Source organism: Amblyraja radiata, chromosome 8 (assembly GCF_010909765.2).
Source record: "Amblyraja radiata isolate CabotCenter1 chromosome 8, sAmbRad1.1.pri, whole genome shotgun sequence".
Lineage (NCBI taxonomy): Eukaryota > Metazoa > Chordata > Chondrichthyes > Rajiformes > Rajidae > Amblyraja > Amblyraja radiata.
The window spans coordinates 23402128-23425584 of record NC_045963.1 but is presented as its reverse complement, the minus strand read 5'-3'; the positions used below and the strand labels follow the sequence as shown (position 1 = coordinate 23425584).

At 42.3% G+C, this 23457-nt stretch overlaps 1 protein-coding gene across 1 annotated transcript in view; it reads right to left on the bottom strand.

Moving 5' to 3' along the window:
- The window catches only part of tgfb2 (transforming growth factor beta 2), an 82727-nt gene that overhangs the window by 16844 nt on the left and 42426 nt on the right, over positions 1–23457 (bottom strand). The gene's annotated exons all lie outside the window — the stretch shown is intronic.

Here is a 23457-nt window from a genome sequence, read left to right as displayed (position 1 = left end):
ACCACTGTGGGCTCCACCTTTCTTTGGTAATTGATGCCAGCTTTGATTTGTTCTGAACTTTTTCATACCTCTAATTTCCCTCCCCTGACTCAGCCTAAAAAACATACTCGACCCAAATTCCTTTTCCCTGGAGATGCCGCCTGACCTGCTGAATTACTCCAGCAATTTGTGTTTATCTTCAATAAAAAAAGTTGTTTTGCATGCTATCCAGGCAAACCCATAACAGGCATTAAGGTAATCACACCAGACATGAGTACAATAGGTAGTGCTTAAAGAAAAAGGAAACAGAGTGCAGAATGTAGTGTTACAGATACAGAGAAAGTGCAGATTAAAAAAAGTGCAAGGGCAAGAACAAGGTAGGTTGGAAGATCAGGAATACATCCTTAGCACATGAGAGGTCCATTAGAGAGTTCCATCGGAGAGACTGATAACAGAGGAGAAGAAGCTGTTCTTGAATCTAGTGGAATGTGCTTTTAAGGGTTTGTATCTTCTGTCCAACAGCAGAGGGGTGATGTGATATGTGCATATAAAATATTGAGGAGGATAACTAGGATACTAAAATTCTATTTCCCTTGGCGGGTGGTTTCTAAAACAAGAGGCTGTAGGTGTTAGATGAGAGATAAGAGGTTTGGAGTGGATCTGAGGGGGATTTTTTCATATAGAATGTGGTTGGAGTTTGGAATGCACTGCCTGAGGATTTGGCAGAGGCAAGGACTTTTGCAACATCTAAGAAGCATCTGAGCAAGCGCTTCAATTGCCAAGCTACAGATCAAACACAGGAAAATGTCACACACAGATAAGTACAAAGGTTGACATGGACATGGTGGGCCAAAGGACCTGTTTCTGCGCTGTCCATCTCTATATTTCTATGTCATTTGCTTCATCAACATTTGAAGGCTGATATGGATGTTGGGCCCAAGAGTTGACTTCTATGGTTATTAATGGGCGACACAGTGGCGCAGTGGTAGAATTACTGCTTTACAGAGCCCCAGGTTCAATCCTGACTATAGGTGCTGTCTGCACGGAGTGTGTACATTCTTCCTATGACCGCGTGGGGTTTCTCCTGGTGCACCAATTTCCTCCCGCATTCCAAAGATGTGCAGGTTTGTAGGTTAATTACCCTCTATAAATTGTCCCTCGGGTGTAGGATAAAACTAGTGTACGGGTCGTCGCGGACTCAGTGGACCGAAGGGCCTGTTTCCACGCTGTATATCTAAACGAAACTAATGTTATTAAACTAGTGCCTCATGAGTATAATCATGGACTCCTGCACTTGGCAAGTCACATAAAGTCACCCAGAGTCCCACTGATGTGCACTGTAAAAAAAGCATAATAGGCTGAAATAACAGCAATTCTTTACATCCCAGTAAGTTTGGGATTCCTAAACTTATTAGGTTTTCTTCACGAGGATATCGGCCCACAGAAACCGTGCCAGATTAGAACGGATTAGAACAGAAGCCATTCATTTCAATGGAGAGGGGGCGCTTCAAGACATCTAGGAATGTATAATTCCATTTACATTTTATTGAAAAAAATTAGTGCTTTAAAGTACTCATTTTTAATTGGTCAAAAAGTTTCAAACACTTATTTATTCAAATTTGAATATTAGCTTTTTAAATATTTTTAATTAAATTATGCTTTAATTTGTTTTTAAATGTTTCAAAAAAAAAAAAAAAAAAGAAATATATATATATTTTTTAAAAATTAAATTATGCTTTAATTTGTTTTTAAATGTTTCTGAATGTCCCTGGGGGAGTAGCTTAACCAGCTGCTATTGTTTTATTCTGCTATTTTGGGGGCAGGACCTGCTCTGGGCTGCCCATGTTTAGGCTTTGCATCATCTATGCAGAATCTCACCATTTTGGTCAGGAAAAAAAGCAACATGAATTGATTTGGTAAAGGTAAGTCATGGGAAGTTTGCTCTGGCAGTATGTTGAGCCTGCTGTTTTAACCACTTACCACTATGTTCAATGTATAATAGCTTAAAGCACTTATTTGGTTACAACTGAGTACCCTAGGCTGCACCCCAGTATAACATGGGCACCATCAAGGTAATTTTGGAATTGGTCCTCCTGAATAATTGACTTAGAAATAAATCTCTGAATGCAATCATGAACTTCCTGACAATTGAAAGAACCCTAAATTCTTTGGAATTTCTTCCTATTACAAGACCAAACGAAAGACTGGTAACATTACACTGTTTTCAGTGAGCCATCAATGGCATGGGCACATTTTTTTAACCATTGGTACCAGGAATGAAAAATCAAAATGATGGCGGATTCTGAAGATGTGAATAAAACTAAAAGGTGTTGGACGCAGCCAGCACGTCAAGCAGTATCTGTGGAAAAAGGAACAGAGCTAGCAATTTAGGTTAAAGTTCCTCAGAAAAAAAACTGGGGCCACTTTGATTTCATAGAGTTCATAAGTTGTAGGAGAAGAATTAGGCCAATCGGCCCATCAAGTTTACTCCACCATTCAATCATAGCTGGTAGACAAAAGTGCTGGAGAAACTCAGCGGGTGCAGCAGCATCTAAGGAGCGAAGTAAAATAGGCAACGTTTCGGGCCGAAACCAAAGGGTTTCGGCCCGAAACGTTGCCTATTTTACTTCGCTCCTTAGATGCTGCTGCACCCGCTGAGTTTCTCCTGCACTTTTGTCTACCTTCGATTTTCCAGTATCTGCAGTTTCTTCTTAAACATTCAATCATAGCTGATCTACCTTTCCCTCTCAACCCTATTCTCCTGCCTTCTCCCCATAACCCCTGACACCCATACTAGTCAAGAATCTGTCAATCTCCGCCTTAAAAATATCCATTGACGGCCTCCACAGCCTCTGTAGCAATGAATTCCACAGATTTACCATTCTCTGATTAAAGAAATTCCTCCTCCTTTGTAAAGGTGCATCTTTTTATTCTGAGGCTCTGGCATCTTATCCTTCTAAACTCCAGCGAGTACACGCCCAGACCCATCAAACGCTCATCATATGTTAACTCAATCATTCCTGGGGTAATTCTCGTAAACCTCCTCTGGACCCTCTCCAATGTCAGCACATCCTTCCTTAGATATGAGTCCCAAAACTGCTCACAATACTCCAAATGTAGTCTGACTAGTGCCTTATAAATCTTCAGCAGTTTGTGTAAATCTTTACTTTAACATGGAATAACTATTCAGGACCCGTTAAGTGAATGTATGAAAAAAAAGTCACCAATGAAAGAGTTAATTCCGTGCACAAAATCTCTCAATCAAAGTAAAATTTGACTTCAATGTAAGCCTGGTTTCTATTTCAGCAAGCATGGCATTTGCTATATATCGGTAAACACTGGAAGTGCTGGTGTAGCAAGATTTATCTTACCAGTACCTCCCAACGCCTGCCCCGCTTATTCCCCTTCTTTATGTTTTGCCACCCTGAGCTATCTTCAGTTGACCAGAAAGAAAAACTTCCAATCTTACTCTTTTTCTTGTGTGTGTGTGTGTGTGTGTGTGTGTGTGCGCGTGCGTGCGTGCGGTGTGTGTGTGTGTGCGTGCGTGCGGTGTGTGTGTGTGCACGCGTGTGTGCGTGCTTGTGTGTGTGCGTGCGGTGTGTGTGTGTGTGTGTGCGTGTGTGTGCGTGCGTGCGTGCGGTGTGTGTGTGTGTGTGTGTGCGTGCGGTGTGTGTGTGTGTGCGTGTGTGTGCGCGTGCGTGCGGTGTGTGTGTGTGCGTGTGCGCGTGCGTGCGTGCGGTGTGTGTGTGTGTGCGTGTGCGTGTGTCTCTCTCTGTCTCTGTATTTTTCACTTTCTCCCACACACACGCTTTTTCTCTGTTCTCTCTCTTTCTTCACATGACAATATGAAGAAACATCTTGAAGTGCACTTAATGTACATGTCTAATAATAAAATATCCAACTAACAACTCATTCTGCATTTCTTTTTGGAAATTAAAAAACATCTGGTAGGCAGACAGTGTCTGTAACAGCAGCAGTCCAAGAACCATGGTTCATTTTCTTATTCAAGAATGGCAAATAGAATTTGTACATGCAGCTGTTGACTAAAGCAACAATTTTAAGGGAAGTGCAGAATTCTTTTCTGGTTCCAGCTTTTCTTTCAGTCATTTTTCTATTTTTCCATTTCCTCTCCCACAGTCTGTTCCAGTTAAGCAAAATGGGCAAGTCCACACACATGCACATGGTTAAATAGTTTTTTGCAAATGTTCCCCTCCATTTCTAAAATAGCTTTGCTCAGGAAGCCGAAGAAGAGAAGAAAACAAATAGAAGAAATAAATATCTTCCAACTTTGCAAAATGTGTAGGAAGGAATAAGATAACGGTGCTGGCACTGTGATAGGCTGGAGCTCTCCAGTCTATTTTTCCCATAAATATTTCCCATTGCTGAAATTGTTCTCTGATCTAGAATATATTCTGCCTCCAGGGGACAAGGGAACAATGGACTGGCATCAATACTTTGGGAAGGCACTTGAAAAAACAACCATTGGCTTATCTCAGAGGCACAGGTGTTTGGATTGCAAGTTTGGCTTTGGCCCATATCCTGGTCATCTCTGGTCTGTTGTTCCATTGAAAACCTTAGGTTATCTTCACTTCACAGAGCAGCTTGTTACCCCTGTACATTGAAATATATGTCAGCTGCCTGCATAACTGACCTCTCGCTCCACCGTGGATCTCACCACTGAGACTCGCAGCGGGACACTGACTTACTTTACCTCAGCTTCACTCCAGTCATGGCTGGAGTATGGAAAGAGATTCATCTCATTTTTTCTGGCACTGCTATACCTGAATGAAAATTTTTTTTTTTTTTTAAATTTCATAGTCATAGAGTGATACAGTGTGAAAACAGGCTCTTCGGCCCAACTCGCCCATATTGTCCCAGCTACACTAGTCCCACTTGCCTGCGCTTGGTCCATATTCCTCCAAACCTGTCCTATCTATGTACCCGTGTAACTGTTTCTTAAACAATGGGATAGTCCCAGCCTCAACTACCTCTTCTGGCAGCTTGTTCCATACAACGTGATGCAACGAGACCTGGGTGTCATGGTACACCAGTCATTGAAGGTAGGCATGCAGTTGCAGCAGGCAGTGAAGAAAGTGAATGGTATGTTAGCATTCATAGCAAAAGGATTTGAGTATAGGAGCAGGGAGGTTCTACTGCAGTTGTACAGGGTCTTGGTGAGACCACACCTGGAGTATTGCGTACAGTTTTGGTCTCCTAATCTGAGGAAATACATTCTTGCCATAGAGGGAGTACAGAGAAGGTTCACCAGACTGATTCCTGGGATGGCAGGACTTTCATATGAAGAAAGGCTGGATAGACTCGGCTTGTACACGCTAGAATTTAGAAGATTGAGGGGGGATCTTATAGAAACTTACAAAATTCTTAAGGGGTTGGACAGGCTAGATGCAGGAAGATTGTTCCCGTTGTTGGGGAAGTCCAGAACAAGAGGTCAGTTTAAGGATAAGGGGAAAATCTTTTATGACCGAGATGAGAAAAACATTTTTCACACAGAGAGTGGTGAATCTCTGGAATTCTTTGCCACATTAGGTAGTTGAGGCCAGTTCATTGGCTATATTTAAGAGGGAGTTAGATGTGGCCCTTGTGGCTAAAGGGGTCAGGGGGTATGGAGAGAAGGCAGTTACAGGATACCGAGTTGGATGATCAGCCATGATCATATTGAATGGCGGTGCAGGCTCAAAGGGCCGAATGGCCTATTTTCTATGTTTCTATACACCCACCACCCTTTGTGTGAAAAAGTTACCCCTCAGATTCCTATTAAATCATTTCCCCTTCACCTTGAACCTATGTCCTCTGGTCCTCGATTCCCTACTCTGGGCAAAAGACTCTGTGCATCTACCTGATCTATTCCTCTCATGATCTTATACACCTCTATAAGATCACCCCTTATCCTCCTGCGCTCTGGAATAGAGACCCAGCCTACACAAACTCTCGCTATAGCTCATACACTCTAGTCCTGGCAACATCCTCATAAATCTTTTCTGAACCCTTTCAAGCTTGACAATATCCTATAACGTGCCCAGAACTGAACACAATATTCTAAATGCACTCACCAGTCTTATATAACTGCAACATGACCTCCCAACTTCTATACTCAATACTCTGACTGATGAAGGCCAAAGTGCCAAAAGCCTATTTGACCACCTTATCTGCCTGCAACTCGACTTTCAAGGAACCATGCACTCCTAGATCCCTCTGCTCTACAACACGACCCAGAGGCCTACCATTTACTGTGTAGTTTCTGTCCTTGTTCGAAGTCCCAAAATGAAACACCTCACACTTCTCTGTATTAAATTCCATTAACCATTCCTTCGCCCACCTGGCCAATCGATCCAGATCCTGCTACAATCGTTCACAATCATCTTCACCATCTGCAAAACCACTAACTTTTGTATCATCAGCAGACTTGCTAATCTTGCCCTGTATGTTCTCATCCAAATCATTAATGTAGATGACAAACAGTAACGGGCCCAGCACCGAACCCTGAGGCACACCACTAGTCACAGACACCCAGTCCGAAAAGCAACCTTCCACCATTACCCTCTGCTTCCTTCCATTTGCTATCCATTCAGCTATCTCTCCTTGGATCCCATGCGATCTAGCCTTCCAGAGCAGCCAACCATGCGGAACCTTGTCGAACGCCTTACTGAAGTCCATGTACACAACATCTACAGTTCAGCTTTCATCAACCTTTTTGGTCATGTCTTCAAAAGAATCAATCAGATTTGTGAGACATGACCTCCCACGTACAAAACCATGCAGACTGTCCCTAATAAGCCTTTGCCCATCCAAATGCCTGTATATCCTGTCCCTCATAATACTCCCCAGTAACTTACCAACTACAGATGTTAAGCTCACCGGCCTACAGTTCCCAACATTTTCCCTGCAGCCCTTCTTGAAAAGAGGTACAACATTTTCCACCCTCCAGTCTTCCGGCACCTCTCCTGTATTTAAGGACGACTCAAAAATGTATACTTAGCTTAGTGTTTTTAATTAATTTCTAGGACTTTAAGATTCATAGAATTAGACAGCTTGGCAACAGACCCCTTGGCCCAACTTGCCCACACCGACCACAATGCCCCATCTACACGAGTCCCACCTGCCTGCATTTGGCCCATAACCCTCTAAACCTGTCCTAGCAATGTACCTGTCTAAATGCTTCTTAAACATTGCAATAGTACCTGCGTCAACTACCTCCTCCGGCAACTTGTTGTATTCATCCATTGTGCAAAAAAGTTGCCCCTCAGGTTCCTGTGAAATCTTTCCCTCATCGCCTTAAACCTATGTCCTCTGGTCCTCGATTCCCCTACTATGGCATCTACCTGATCTATTCCTCTCCTTATTTAAGGTGCATTGATTTTTTTTTTTAACTTGTTGCCTCTTTGAACCTATTTTTAATTATCTCTGATTATCAAAAATTCAAAGACCTTTAACAGTTGCAAGCTGTCAAAAGCCAATTAGGGTTTTCGGGTGGGATAGCGTAAAATCTGCCCCCCCTCCCCCCGGAGATCAGTTGCTGCTTGGCTAGCCTACAGTGTTTTGTGGGAGGACTTACAAGTGTGATGGAAGAGCTTGATCCTCAATATCCAGATCAGTTTTATATGTGTGGATATCGAAGGTGGCCAATACTGAGCTAGATCCAGTACGATCCGGCCCGTTATGTGAAAGCCTCGAATGGCAATTTGAGAGCAAGAAATTAGAGAAACTATTTGCCCCTCAGAATAAAGACTAAAAAAAAACTAAACGAATGAAAAGATTCAAAAGATATAACCTTGACTCAAGTATAGAAAAAAAGTGATGAGGATGAAATAATATTCCTTATGGGCCTGTCCCACTTAGGTGACTTATTAGCCACATGGTCGCCACATGTTCGTGGGTGGGTGCCGGCGAGTTGCCTTCATGGTCGTGAGAAGTTCCCGCATTCTGGAAACTGGTCGCGGCCTCATTATAGTTGAAAAATTAGCGGCGACTAGAATGAAGCTGCCATGATTGGCTTTGCACCGTGTGAATTTCACTCAGATAGCCCTCCCCCCGCTTGCCCTGTCCCCCGCCTGCATAACGGGCTGGTGAAGGAAACGATGTGTTTGTGTGTGTGTTCCACTCTGACAGTCGCCGGTCCAGTTGCTGGTTTTTCAGGCGACTACCGGCAACTTGACAGTCGCCGGCAGTCGCCTAAAAACTCGCCTAAGTGGGACAGGCCCATTATGCTCTAGAAACCTAAGGAATATTATTTCATCCCCATTGCTTTTATTCTATACTTGTGTCAAGCTTATATCATTTGATTCTTGTGTTTAGTTTCATTTTTTTTGGATCTCTAAACTAAACTAAAGATAATAATCAAATGATATAAGCTTGACTCAAGTATAGAAAATGCAATGAGGATGAAATAATATTCCTTAGGCTTCTGACATTTGCCCAGAGACTTTGCCTCACAGATGACATTGTGGATTAGTCCAGACCAATGTGACTGCCCTCACTCGCTCCAAATGGGAAAATTGAAACACAATTTGGATCATCATCCAAACTTGAGGATACACCACATGTGAATGTTTACATCATGCGGGGAGAATAACCACTGGACAAGCTTCTTAGTTTTACACACACCCACTTTAGTTTTTATTTTAGAGATACAGCATGGAAACAGGCCACTGAGTCCATGCCGACCAATGATCACCCATACACTAGTTCTATCCTAACACACTAGGGACAATTTACAGAAGCGAATTAACCAACAAACCTGCACATCGTTGGAGTGTGGGAGGAAACTGGAGTACCCAGAGGAAACCCACGCGGTCACAGGGAGAACATGCAAACTCTGTACAGACAGCACTCGTGGTCTGGATCGAACCAGGGTCTCTGTTGCTGTAAGGCAGCAGCTCCACTGCTGCACCACTGTGCTACCCTAACCTTTATCTTTCACATTGCGATCAGGTGGAGCACTGCCTCAGTTTGCAGGAAGGAATGATGGAAGACTGAAACTGGGAGCAAAGAGAATGCAAAATGATTTAAGAAAACAATGTTTAAAACATGTGGATATGCTCAGATGATGGAAGATGTAGTGGATTTCATTCATGAGTGATAAGGGGATAAAATAAGTAATTTTTAAATCTGGCTTTAAACAAATACAAGAGAAAAATACTGCATTAAACCACAGTGCAAGATAGAAATTCAGGTATTTAGAGAAGATGGAAGACACTACAAATTATTATCTTAATTCATTACCACTGTGTTTAATACTTGCCCCTTTAGTATTCATTTTTGCATTGAAAGGTCACATGTTTTTACATTTACTAACTGCAAAAATGTTATTATTGGCTTCTATAACTATTACTTTTGGCAATGATAGAATATGAGAACAGGAAAGTGCTATTACAATATTAGAAAGGCTTGATGGCTGGTATTAACACACTGCTTTTGCCGTGCTTTCCATTAAAGTCAATAAATTCTCATGAACTTCTCCAAAAAAAAAGGCCAGCTCAATAATTGGAAGATAAGGAGGATCAAAAGTATTTGGATGTATATCTGAAATGGTGTGACCAGTGAGACCTGAGAACCGATGGTGGAAAGTGAGAGAATAATTCTGGGAAGCTCTCTCTTAACCTGCTTAGAAACAACAGGCAAAATGGCCTCCTTCTGCATCGTGAATGTATTTCAATCTCAATGATTCTTTGCAATCACCAAAATCAATAACACACATGTTGAGCAGGAAATTGCAGAGAATTGTGGATGTAGCCCAGTCCATCACACAGACCAGACTACCCAACTATGACTCCATCTACACTTCACGCCGTCTTGGGAAAGCAGCCAACAAAATCGAAGGCTTGATTGTGTTTTTCCATCTTCTCTTGAACCCCATCAGGCAGAAGATAAGTAGCTTGAAAGCATATACCTCCAGGCTCAGGAACTGCTTCTTCCCCTCTATAATCAGACTTCTGAGTGGTCCTTCCATGAGCTATGGTATGGTCCCGAATCTCTACCCAACCTCCTTGCAGTGGAATGCTGAGAACCATATTCTGTACTCTGGTACCTTTCTCTTCACTCTATTTCATATCTCAGAGGCTACAGTGGAAAGCTGATCTAATTATAAGATGCTTAAACTACCATCTTCCTCCACCAGCTTGCAAAATTGCCTGAAGAAGGGTCCAGACCCAAAATGTCACTGATCCATAGACTCCAGAGATTTTACCTGACCCGCTGAGTTAGTCTAGCACTTTGTGTCCTTTTTTATTACAAAATTGCCCAGTTCATCAATGCTCCAGACCATCGCTAAAGAGTGACTCCTCTTGTAGTTAAACCAACATTGTCCTGGCAAGGCTATGTGTCTCTTGCGGTAAGAAGAGAAATATCAGACCAAGTCCAAAACTGTTAACAATTGGCTTGGATGAACGTGCACTTTTCAAATGTTTCTGCATGAACTTTCCTCAGAATAAAAAAACTATTCATTTAGGTTAACTTGCAGTGGTGGAATTTTGAGTATGGAACGATTTTAGCTGTGATGCTGACTGGCTTTTGAGAGAGGACAGGGGGGAGGGGGCACAGAAAGGTGGAGCCACTCTCTCAATGCTTACGAGAATGGTTCAAAGTCATCCTGCAGCCATACACGCAGAGCCCAAGACCACACACATAATCTAAACAGAACACTATCTGTGCTGGAGTACATCATTTGTTATAATATAATAGACACGTACGGGTGAATTATTAGGCACTCCTGTTCTTCCTAAGCTGTAGATTCAGCATCCTACACACTTTCCATTTTCTGTGCCATGTGGAGCTGAAATCAACTCATCGTACTTTCTCCCTGCCTAACTTTTGTGTTTCTAAGGTACCTGATAGTCAAGTGCCTTCCATAACTCAATTCTTCATCCATCGTTCATCCACATGCTTTTTGAACCAAACATAGAAACATAGAAAATAGGTGCAGGAGTAGGCCATTCGGCCCTTCGAGCCTGCACCGCCATTTAATATGATCATGGCTGATCATCCAAATCAATATCCCATACCTGCCTTCTCTCCATACCCCCTGGTCCCTTTAGCCACAAGGGCCACATCTAACTCCCTCTTAAATCCAGCCAATGAACTGGCCTCAACTACCTTCTGTGGCAGAGAATTCCACATATTCACCACTCTCTGTGTAAAAAATTATCTTCTCATCTTGGTCCTAAAAGACTTCCCTCTTATCCTTAAACTGTGACCCCTTGTTCTGGACTTCCCCAACATCGGGAATAATCTTCCTGCATCCAGCCTGTCCAACCCCTTAAGAATTTAGTAAGTTTCTATAAGATCCCCCCTCAATCTTCTAAATTCTAGCGTGTACAAGCCGAGTCTATCCAGTCTTTCTTCATATGAAAGTCCTGCCATCCCAGGAATCAGTCTGGTGAACCTTCTCTGTACGGCAAGAATGTCTTTCCTCAGATTAGGAGACCAAAACTGTACGCAATACTCCAGGTGTGGTCTCACCAAGACCCTGTACAACTGCAGTAGAACCTCCCTGCTCTTATACGCAAATCCTTTTGCTATGAATGCTAACATGCCATTCGCTTTCTTCACTGCCTGCTGCACCTGCATGCCTACTTTCAATGACTGGTGTACCATGACACCCAGGTCTCGTTGCATCTCCCCTTTTCCTAATCGGCCACCATTCAGATAATAGTCTACTTTCCTGTTTTTGCCACCAAAGTGGATAACCTTTATGATACTTATCCCCTCGACTTATTTTGTGTTTTCCCCCATGCAGCTCACCCTTTGTGGAATTTTGTTTCCCAGGATTTACAACCAAAATAATAAAACATACAATCCAGGAATTTGTAGGTGTCTTTTATAACGGTAGGTGTCTATTATAACATCATGAAGCCGCGGTCTCCGGTAAGAAAGTGGCCCATTCGGGCACCCCAAGCCGCAGAGTGTGTTCGGCCGTCCCGACGTCGGAGTTTCGATCATCCCGACGAGAGGGCCTGTACATCCGGTCGTCCGTAGCGGCGACTACGCAGGGTTCATGGCCCCGTCAGATGAACAAAGGAGGAGGACTGACTGAACTTTGTTGCCTTCCACCACAGTGAAGAATGCTCTGGTGGATGTTTACGTTAAATTCTATTATGTTTTGTGTATTCTTTTTTCAATTGCTTCGCTGCATGGCCAATTCATTTCACTGTACCTTAGTCTGTGCATGTGACAAATATATTTGAACTGAACTGAACTGTCTTTACATCATAAACTGCCTGTAAACATTGCAAAAGAGCTCTGAATTTGGAGTTACCAGTTGCCTTGAACGTAATGTTGGTTATCTTCAATACAACCAGCAGATAAAGGTTGTTCTTCTGGTTTTCTCCTATTGTCTCTTAGGATGGATTATCTAGTTTTAACACACATTCTTCATTTAGTTTAATTTAGTTTAGTTTAGTTTAGAGATACAGCACGGAAACAGGCCCTTCGGCCCACCAGGTCTGTACCGACTAGCCATCCCCGCAAATTAACACAACCCTACACACGCTAGGGACAATTTTACATTTACACCAAGCCAATTATCCTACAAATCTGTGCGTCTTTGGAATGTGGGAGGAAACTGAAGATCTCGGAGAAAACCCACGCAAATCACGAGGAGAACGTACAAACTCCATACAGACAGCACCCGTAGTTAGGATCAAACCAGGGTCTTTGGTGCAGTAAGGCTCTAATGCTGCGCCACCGTGCCACCCCATGTTTGGGCAATTTATTGATGATGTGGCCGACTATTCAATTTTTGACCATCTCACATCTGAGCTCAGTTTTGTTCTCATACATATTCTCCCAGCAGGGATCCCTGAAAAATAATGAAAAGCATTTTTCCCTTTCTTGACCAAAGCTGCCTGAAGGTGGCCTATCTGCCTGTATTTGGTTAATATCTCCTAACACAACATATCAGAAGATCTTAACTCATGAATAACTAGGTCAGTTTGATTCAGTGTCATTGAAAGCAGTGAACTGAACTACTGAGCAATTAGAAAGTGTTATGCTTGCATTGTGTTATGAGATATGTGTAATATAATAATTTCAAAAATCAATGTCCCCATAGATAAATGGGAATTGACCAGCCTTGAATGGTTTAGCATCCAACGTTTGCAGATTTTCATGTGATTTTCAAGACAAACGGTCGGACCATAGAACAGCTCACCAACAACACTGTAGGAATACTTTCACCAAAAGGACTAGACACAAGGAACTGCAGATGCTGGTTTACAAAAAGAAATGGCTCAAAGTGCTGGAGGAATGAATCAGTTGATCAGGCAGCGATTTGTGCCATTTTTTTTGTGAGATAAAACTAAAACTAGACTGAATTAAGATTGGTTGGACAAAAAACATGGATGAACAAAATTGTTAAAAATTTCAGGGATTCCTCCTCACTATCCAGTTCATCAACATTGCATTATCTTTGGCCATCTCCACTAAATCCTTTCAGTCTATGTCTCTCTTTGTGAAATATTTGAGTAATTATTTTCACTAACTTTGCCATTTAAGAAAAAAAACAATTTTGTTTCACCTCATGAAAGCAATATATGGAACAAATTATTATTCCAAGCTTTGGCACACAAAGATATTCACACGTGGCTATAATGTTTGACCCGCTGTCCTAAAAATATTTATCTATTTGGGGTAAATAATGTTTCCATTGCTGGGTCCTAAGATATACATAGATTTCCTGATATATTATATCCAGAACAAAAATAAATTCCTGTTGTTTCTGAAGGTCAGGTCTATGGGCTAGCATGGAGGGGAGGGGGGAGTGGGTTCATTATTTGCCTTGTCAAATAGGGATGGTACAGGTCAAGGGCTTAGTGCTTTGACAGTTTGTTCTCCCTGTGTTCTCCCTTTTATTGTAGTTGGCTATTTTTCCTTCACTAAACCGCACACTGGGAACTGCATATCGAAGTTCATTCTCAGTCATTCCGGTAACAATAAGTACATTTATTCAGGCTTATCTCTGCAACATTCTTACTTGTAGAACACCCAATGCGTTCTGAGATCTGAATATTCCTCATGCCAAAATGAAGGAATGCTTCCATTTGTTTGATCAATGTAGTGAGCTAAGAATTTTTCCACACTTCAAATAGTTTTCCAATTCTGCAATATTAAGAATTGGATATTAAAGTTTTGTACTCTCCCCTGTCCTGATGCATCAACATATTATTATTGAAAGTTACGTAATTTAGTTCTACAATGGTTAAAACTTTTTGGAAAATTCGCATAAACACCATAGCCACGTATGAATACTTGTGGCCGCCTGTGAATACGAAAAGTTTGCTTTCTGAGTGTAGAGCTGAGCCAGTTTTTTCCCCCTCCCCGATATGAATGGTGTTCCTGGTATTTCATTCTTACAAGGCATAAAGACATGGACTCACAAGAACGCAGTTCAAAAAACAAACCAGAAACTGTTGCACTGAAACTCACATCAAAAATGAACCTGTTTTTCCGACAGGAAAAGCCTTCATCTAATGCGAGCATGGATTGAAATGCATGAGGAGAGTATACGGTTCAGAAATTCTTCTGCCTGACCTTCCAATCTAATCTATTCTAATAAAAGTGTCTTTGCATTGGAAATATGTAAGTCATCAAAAATGTTTAACCTTGACTCTTCATGACACACTTACTCAGGAAGAATTTCAAATCATTCCGTCCTTATTAAGTGAGAACATTTCGTGAATCTGGTGAGACTGTTGTTCATATTTTGACTCTCAGCGTTTGGAATTACATTCAGCTATCAGTTAATCATGCACAGGATTAGGACTTGAATATATAAAACTACCAGGCAAAGAAACTAGCAGCTGTTGAATAGTTTTGGCTCATAGTGTTGCAGTTCCCTTACTGTATCTAGTGGATACATGGGAAGTGTGTGTGTGTGTGTGTGTGTGTGTGTGTGTGTGTGTGTGTGTGTGTGTGTGTGTGTGTGTGTGTGTGTGTGTGTGTGTGTGTGTGTGTGTGTGTGTGTGTGTGTGTGTGTGTGTGTGTTTCAGAAAAATACAAGTTCGTATCTAATGAACAATTTCATTGGGTCTGATTATCACTCATTAATGTTATGCTTTCTGATTGGCCTAGTGAATTAAAATTAAGTATGATTTCTGAATCAAGGAATTAGGGTTATACAACAACAAAAGCGGTTGCAACATCATGTTAAAGAATTACATGTTGTAATTATTACTTTCATTGAAATAGTAGATGAATGTATATGATGATACAGAATGGACCACATAAATAGTAAATTCTCTCAATATATTGTACTTTGCTTCTTAAATAGAAATAGCATCACACCATATATCAAATATCACATTTGCCACAAATTGGTGATCTAAATTTAAAATGTGCAGAGGTCTGATTGCAACTGAAGCAGAAGCTCTACCCTGGCACTTGCAAGGGAAAATCTGCATCTTAGACCTACTGTACAAAAGCACAAATTATTTTTAATAGGTTTCATGCTGAGTTGTTTTCAAGAAGCTCTCCAGTTTTTTTCCCAAACAACTCCCTCTTTTCCTGAAGGTATCACACATTGGATTCCAGCTATCCATTTCCTCATGCATTTAAACAACGTAGCCAATCTTAGTGTCTAAGACACTAAGCCAAGTTCCAAAGACACACCCAAACATTTGCTCAGACACACAATACAGACTACAGTTGAAGTCAGGGCAATCCTTCCTCATCTATATAGCTCTGCACCACACTGTAAAGTATTGGAAAATTGATTCAAAAAACCTTTTTTAAAGTATTTTTAGACAAAATAATAACGGCCAGATTTTCTCAAATGAGGGGCCTTATAAGTCATAGAGTCACAGGGTCAGACAACGTGGAAACTGGGCACTCGACCCAGCTTGTCCTCGCCTACCAAGATGCCCCATCTACACTAGTCCCACCTGCCTGCTTTTGACCCATATCCCTCTAAAGTCTAAATCTATCTAATCCATGTACCTGTGCAAATGTTTTTAAACATTGTGATAGTACCTGCTGGTACAGAATCAAAATGATGGATTCAGTGAGCTCTTAGTTGGTGATTAGTTTAGTTTAGAGATACATGGAAACAGGCCCTTCAGCCCACAGAATCCATGCCAACTATTGATCATTCATTCACACAAGATCTATGTTATCCCACGTACCATACGTATTAGGGCCAATTAACCAACAAACCCGCACATCTATGGGATGTGGGAGGAAACCGGACCACTCAGAGGAAACCCACGCAGTCACAGGGAGAACATGCAAACTCCACACAGATACCACCCGAGGTCAGGATCGAACCTGTGTCTCTGGCACTGTGAGGCAGTGGCTCTACCAGCCAAGAATTCCTTTTATAATTGTGTCACTCTTGACCCACAGTCATCCACAGCAAACCTGGATTTTTGTTTGAAATTTGGTTCTGACCTTTCAAAACATTTATTTTTCTTGTTTGTCTCAGTTCGAGCAAAGCAAACCATATCTCCATTTGTTAGTTCATCTGTCTATGTGTGGCAAGTTATCTCTACAGATGATATACCTGTATCACTGGGCAGGGAGCTGAGATCCCTAGCAGAAACCTGAAAAATCTTAGGTTGGGAAATTAAAAGCTTGTGTATAAAATTGATATTTTTAAGGCAGAGATTGACTGATTCTTGATTAGTAAATGTGTTGGGGTTTATGGGGAGAAGGCAGGAGAATGGGGTTGAGAGGGAAAGATAGATCAGCCATGATTGAATGGTGGAGTAGACATGGCCTAATTCTGCTCCTACAACTTATGAACATAACATATGCTAAATTCATAGAACTTCATGACACAGGAAGAAGCAGTTTGGGCTATCATTAGGTCATAAGGAATAGTAGTAGAATTAGGCCATTCAGCCCATCAAGTTTACTCCACCATTCAATCATGGCTGATCTATCTCTCCCTCCTAACTTCATTCTCCTGCCTACTCCCCATAACCTCTGACACCTGTACTAATCAAGAAAGTTCATACAAGCCAAAAACAGATTTTAGACTTTTCCAACCTCACCTTTTGGTCTACATCCCTGCAGGTGTGGACTTTGCAAGTTCTTTAAATCCGGTGATGATTTCTGGTTCCACAATCCTCTATACATTCACATGCACACACAAGCATATATGTACATACGCAGATACTCAAACAACTTTTAAGTTACTTTTAGAGAGACAGCACGGAAACAGGCCCTTTAGTCGACCGAATCCGTGCCGACCAAAGAACACCCCACTAGCACTATCCTACACTCGGAACATAGAAACATAGAAAATAGGTGCAGGAGTAGGCCATTCGGCCCTTCGAGCCTGCACCGCCATTCAATATGATCATGGCTGATCATCCAACTCAGTATCCTGTACCTGCTTTCTCTCCATACCCCCTGATCCCTTTAGCCACAAGGGCCACATCTAACTCCCTCTTAAATATAGCCAATGAACTGGCCTCAACTACAAATTTACAATTTTACCAAAGCCAATTAACCTACAAACTCGCACGTCTTTGGAGTGTGGGAGGAAACCGGAGCACACAGAGAAAATCCATGCAATCACAGGGAGAACGTACACACTCTGCACGGACAGCACCTGTAGTCAGGATCAAACCCGGGTCTATGACGCTGTAAGGCAGCAGCTCTACCGCTGAGCCACCATGCTGCCCCGATGCCCCCAAATCTCCCCTTTGAATCACTTGTCCCAAATAAACAACCCCAATTGATTTAAGGTATCCTCATATCTACTGCCCTCCAGCTCTGGCAACATGCACCAAAATCTCCTTTGCATTCTAACTACTGCTCTCACATGCTAACTCTGTTTGTGGCCTAATTGATTGTTTCATACAGTTCCAGCAGAATCACCCTACACTTGTAATAATGCCTTGACCAATTGAGGGAAGTAAGTCTACTTAACCAATCCATCATCCTTTCCAGCTACTTTCAGAGAATGGTGGATGAGCATTCCAAGATTCACCTGTTCCTCTGCCCTTCTTAATATTCTACTTTTTAGCATGTATTCCCTTGGCTGGTGTGTTTCTCCAAATTATTATCTCACATTTTTCTGGATTAAATTCTGTTGCCATTTTAGTGCTACTTAATCAATCTGTTTATACGATACTGCAATCTAGAACTTTCTTCTTCATCAGAAGCACAGTAATATAACAATCATGTGGTCACAGGAGAAACCTACATGGTCACAGGATGAGCGTACAAACTCCACACAGACATAATTGGAGACTAGAAGTGAATCTTGGTCACTGCAACTATAAAGAAGTTGCGTTCCCTGCACCCAAACTTCTGTTTTCCTGAACCATATCCCCACAAATGAGGCACTCCTGGTTGTCAATTAGACTCAGCAGGGCAGTTGCTGAACTGTAACTCAATGATACTCAACAGCTGCGAGCCTGGTATGATATATGAGATTACAGCGTCAAGCTTAAACAGTAAAGAAATCTATGGCCCCGGATCCAGATATGCAGTGTCAATAATGGTTGATAACAGGAAGTTCAGCACCTTCCTACACAGATCAGCTAACTTACTCTGTGTAGGAAAGAACTGCAGATGCTGATTCCAACACTGTTTGTTTAATATAGGAATGATATTGGCTTCTTTCTTAATAAAAAAAACTAATGGCCCAAAGAAGCAGACTTTCATTGTGCATTTTTAGACAAATGAAATAGATTAGGTCATCTCTTACCAAATCCAAATCTAGACAGGGGGTGGAAATGGGACTGAGGAGAGCGTGGGATCACGGCTTGAATGCCGAGACTCAATGTGTTGCTGATGAAAAAAGCCTTAATAAACTTAACAATTAATGGCTGCACAGTATCAGATGCAGAAAGTACGGAAAGATTTGAAGGATATTTTCAAAATCAGACGTTTGATGTCTGGTTTATATCTTCAAACTTTCCGGGCAGCTCTCTCAAAAACAGGACCGTCTAATCTAAAACTGTATGGGTGGCAACCCCAGCTTTAGAAACTGGGATACTCCACAAAAGGACAGCTGAGGGGGTTTGAGAAAAGAATGTTTTAATATTGTACATTCCAGAGGGAAGACAGCTGGGACTATGAAAAAGGATCCTGACAAAAAGGGGAAAATGCTGAATACAAACAATTAAATGGGCTGTGAAGAAGATAGATGCGCGACAAGTACGCCTGGCTCTTCTTCAAGTCAGGGACAACTGGCAGCCTGAAGAATTAGGAGTCTGGTCTTGCAATTATTCAGCCAAGTGTCAGTGCGGCGAGACAGGGCACACATGCCTCCATTATGTTTCTTTAGAGCTGGAATCAGGTCATGCCAATGTGGTGTACACATGTACCTTTTCCACTACGGGTTGGATGAGTGTGCCAAAACGGACTGTCTGAGTCTTTTTTTTAAATCCTGATGAATGGTTGGCAAATGACTGGAAGTACCCAGTAAAATTAAACCAAGAAGATATGTGTACTTACAGTGACAATAACAGCCACATTCACTACAAACAACTTCCCGTCTACTTCTCAACACTAGATTTAAAAGCAATTGAAAACTTGGAATAACAAGTAGAAGCCAGTAATAATACCTCTAATATCTATCTCCAAGCCAGTGTGGCTGGAACAGTAGCAACGAATATTAAAATTAATATATATATATATTGATTTTTCACAAGGTAGGTTTTGCTCGCAAACCCAGCATTTATTGTCCATCTCTAATTTCCCTTGAGAAAGAGTGGTGAGCCACAATCTTGAACTGCTGTTGAGAGGAAGTTTCAGAATTTATACCACGCAATGAAGAACTACAGATGCATTTCCAAGACAGAGTGGTGCATCAATTGAAAGGAAATCTGCAGGTTGTGTTGTTCTCACGCACCTGAAATCCTTGGTAGCAGAGATCGTAAGAGAGGGAGGTAGTCTCGGATCATAACACCTTGGTATAGGATGCACAAGGCAGCACGATGTGCTGGTTGTGGTTGAGATGAATGTTTGGGGTTGGGATAAAGGGTACCAATCAAGAATGGGTCCATGGATGGTTGTGCTCAATCAAGGAGGTTGCTTTGTCCTGGAAGGTATTGAGCTTCTTGAGTGTTGTTAGAGTTGCACATATCCGCGTAAATGAAGGAGACGTAGGAATATTCTTGTAGAATGCTTTACCGAAGGTGGGAAACCTTTAGGTGAGAGGGAGTGTTATTTGCTGCGGGATATCCAGGTTTTGACCTGTTTGTGCCGTCAAAATATTTATGATTCAGTTGAATTGTCAGCCAAGGTCTATCCCCCGAGGATGGTGACGTTGGAGGACTCAGCAAAAGTAACGTCAATAATATCAATGCTAGTTGATTAGGCTCTCTTGCCTGTTGGCCTGCGCAGATTTTGAGGACATGACCAGGTACACCTTCAGGTCCAGACACTTTCTGAGGAGTCAGCCTCATGAAGTTTTTTTTAACGTTGGCCTCGATGACAGAGATTACAATACCTTTAGGGGTTAGGGGGGTCAAAAAGACACTTTAGTGGTCTCCGTATTGAAGCATGCATAGAACGTATTGAGCTCATCCGAAACTAATGCCTCACTGTTGCTTCAGCTGCCACATGATGCTGTTTTGTAGGAAGTAATGGCATGCAATCCTTGCCACAGTTGCCGAACGTCCGCCTCATCCTTCAATTTAGGGCAAAGGTCCCTTTTAGCCTTTTTGATGGGCTTGTCGAGGTTGTACCTGGACTTTTTGTATGAATCTATGTTGCCAGATGTGAATGCCCGAGATCTGCTCCTCAGAAGATGGCAGACCTCCTGGTTCATCCAAGGCTTCTGGTGGGGAACGCTTGGATGGTGTTCATGGGAACACGCTTCTCCACCTATTTCCTTATGAAGCCAGCAACAACTGTGGTGTATTCGTTCAGGTGCATTGTCCAGTCCTTGAACATTGTCCAGTCTACCGTCTCCAAGCAATCCTGGAGTTGTTTCTTTGTCTCCTCTGCCAAGCTCCGTGGAGTCCTCCTCATAGCTGGGGCTACGCTCTTCAATCGCTACCTTTATCCAGAAATAAAGTGGTTGGATTTCCCAAAATGAGGGTGGTGGATGGAATGAAAGGCATCTTTGATGGTGGAATGGAAGTAGTTGAGGGGTCTGATCCTCTGGTGGTGCTGGATATATTTTGGAAGTGACTACTTCTAAATGGCCTTGTTGAAGTCATCAGCTGTGACAGGAAATGAGTCAAGGTATGCAGTCTGGTGTTTGTTGACTATGGTGTGCAGCTCCTCCTGTGCTAGGTGAGCACCTGGCTGGGATCGAATGTAATGATGATAGAGAAAAATCCCCAGGCCAGGTTGACCTCGACATCAACAAACAAGTGCTGCCCCCAGGACAAGACTGGGTATTTTTAGAACTTGATATGTAAAAGCGACAAAATGGTGCCAGAAATGTGGCTGCCTCAGAAGACATCCGCACAATGATTCTTCTCTTTTTTACTTATGTATGATTGTGCTTATGTTTAGTATGATTTTACTGAATTGTATGCAAAACAAAGCATTTCATGTATCTAGGTATATGTGATGAAAAATGAACAACAGTACTTACTACTAATGAAGTCCTGTATTGGGGCTTTGCTATCATGGGTAGATGCTTCTGTGAATTGCATTATTACAACATGCTTTTTATCTAAAGAACTTCACAAGAAATGAGCTTTAGAAATGTTATCGACATATTAATATTAGGCAATCTTGTATGGGTATGGAAGGAATTAGCTGTGTCTGAGATACCTATTGCTGCCTCACATAACGACAATTATCAGCAAAATGAGCTTCACAAAACATTATCAAGCTAAGAATGAAGCTGAGCCACAATTAAATTTTTAGGTAGAAAATTCTTTGAGCAAGTTCTGAGCTAAGAGTTATGGACCACAATAGAATGAGAGAAAGAATAATTCCAGAGTTTAGGCCCTTGTCATCTGAAGGTATAGCATCCATAGTGGTGTGATTACGTTTGGGTATTATCAAGATGGCAGTATTAGACTGGATAATTCAGAGACATGTTGGTTGGGAAAGATTCCAAGATATGGAAATGTGAGAACATGAAGGGATTGTAGCATTTTCACATTAAATTTATGCTTGACTGAGAATAAGTTGGAAATAGGATGAGGATCGATGAATAAGTCTTCATCAAAGTCAGGATACTTACATTTAGTCTTAAATGATCATGGTATTGGAGATTTGAATCAGAAAGAATAGCTAGGAACATATTGGATTGATTAAGCCTGAACACACAAGGGTATGAATGAGGGTTTTACTATAATTATTTTATATCGCTTCTTTTGTTACCTTCATCCAAGTTGACTTTCATACCCTCTAACGTATAATATTTTAAAATAATCAAATGTCCAACCATAACACTGTACAATCATTAACATTGTATAGTGTTTATATTGTAGTAAAGTTGAATGTTTACCACTGGTACTTTTTTTCACAGGTCACCCATAACACTATAAAGAAATGGGATTGTTTTAAAATAAAATTCATACAGAAAAACGTAACGTATATTTGGGACTTGAGCATGACTTATATGAAGAACAAGGGTGCTAAATGTGGGATATTTGCATCAAAGCTTAGCAACAGAGGGAAAATTTATTGAGCAAACATAGTTTAAGATATTGAATCATTTCCGGTGAATCTGCGACTTAGAACCTAGATTAGTTTAGTGTGGCGTCAGCTAATACACGGACCACTTATGGTCGATCCCTCGTCAGTAGGTACGAGGGCTGGCACGTGACGTCATGGGCTAGGGGGAGTATCCTGCAACTTAAGGTTATCTCACCTCGAGACCTTAGCAGTCAACCGGTAGCTGAGCCCGAGAGAACAACCTCGCTCAGCTACAGCAACAATGTTAATATAGTTAGCGCACCAACCTAACGAGACGAACCTGAATATACGACTGTTTGAACCGGCCTGACGTCTCACCTTTATTCACCACGTATGGTGCCGCTACATTGATGACCCCCGACTGTCCAAATTGAAATTTGGATTTCTCCTGAAGCACGCAGCCTCGGGAGACCTGATGTCTGCAGCCGGCTGCCCAGCCCTGCAGAACGACGCTGCCGCCAACCCGGCCCTGCAGTAAGGTATGCCGCTACATCTGGGATGCCACCTCTTCCCCACCAGCTGCTGCTCACCGGAGCTGAGATGCCGTGGCCGCCATCGCTCTTCCGCTCCCGGCATCGGAGCAGCCCCGCTTTCAAACCCCCACACCGCTCCAGGCCTTGTGTGACGGCCGCCGAGCTCTCCCGCATGACCTGCCCGGAGCCGAACACCGGAGCGGAGAGGTTGCACCAGCTGCCGCTGCCCCACCAGCTGCTGCAGGAGCTGTGAGCGTAGCAGCCTCCTGCCCACAGCATCACCGACGCACGCCCGATGGCCCCTGGAGCGGAGAGCGTACCTGCCGCTCTCCCGCTCCCGACAACGGACCAGGGCCTGGCCTCTCACCGCGGACACGGCTCCAGGCCCTGCACAGGATCCGGCCTCACCTCACCTCACCTACACCGGGCC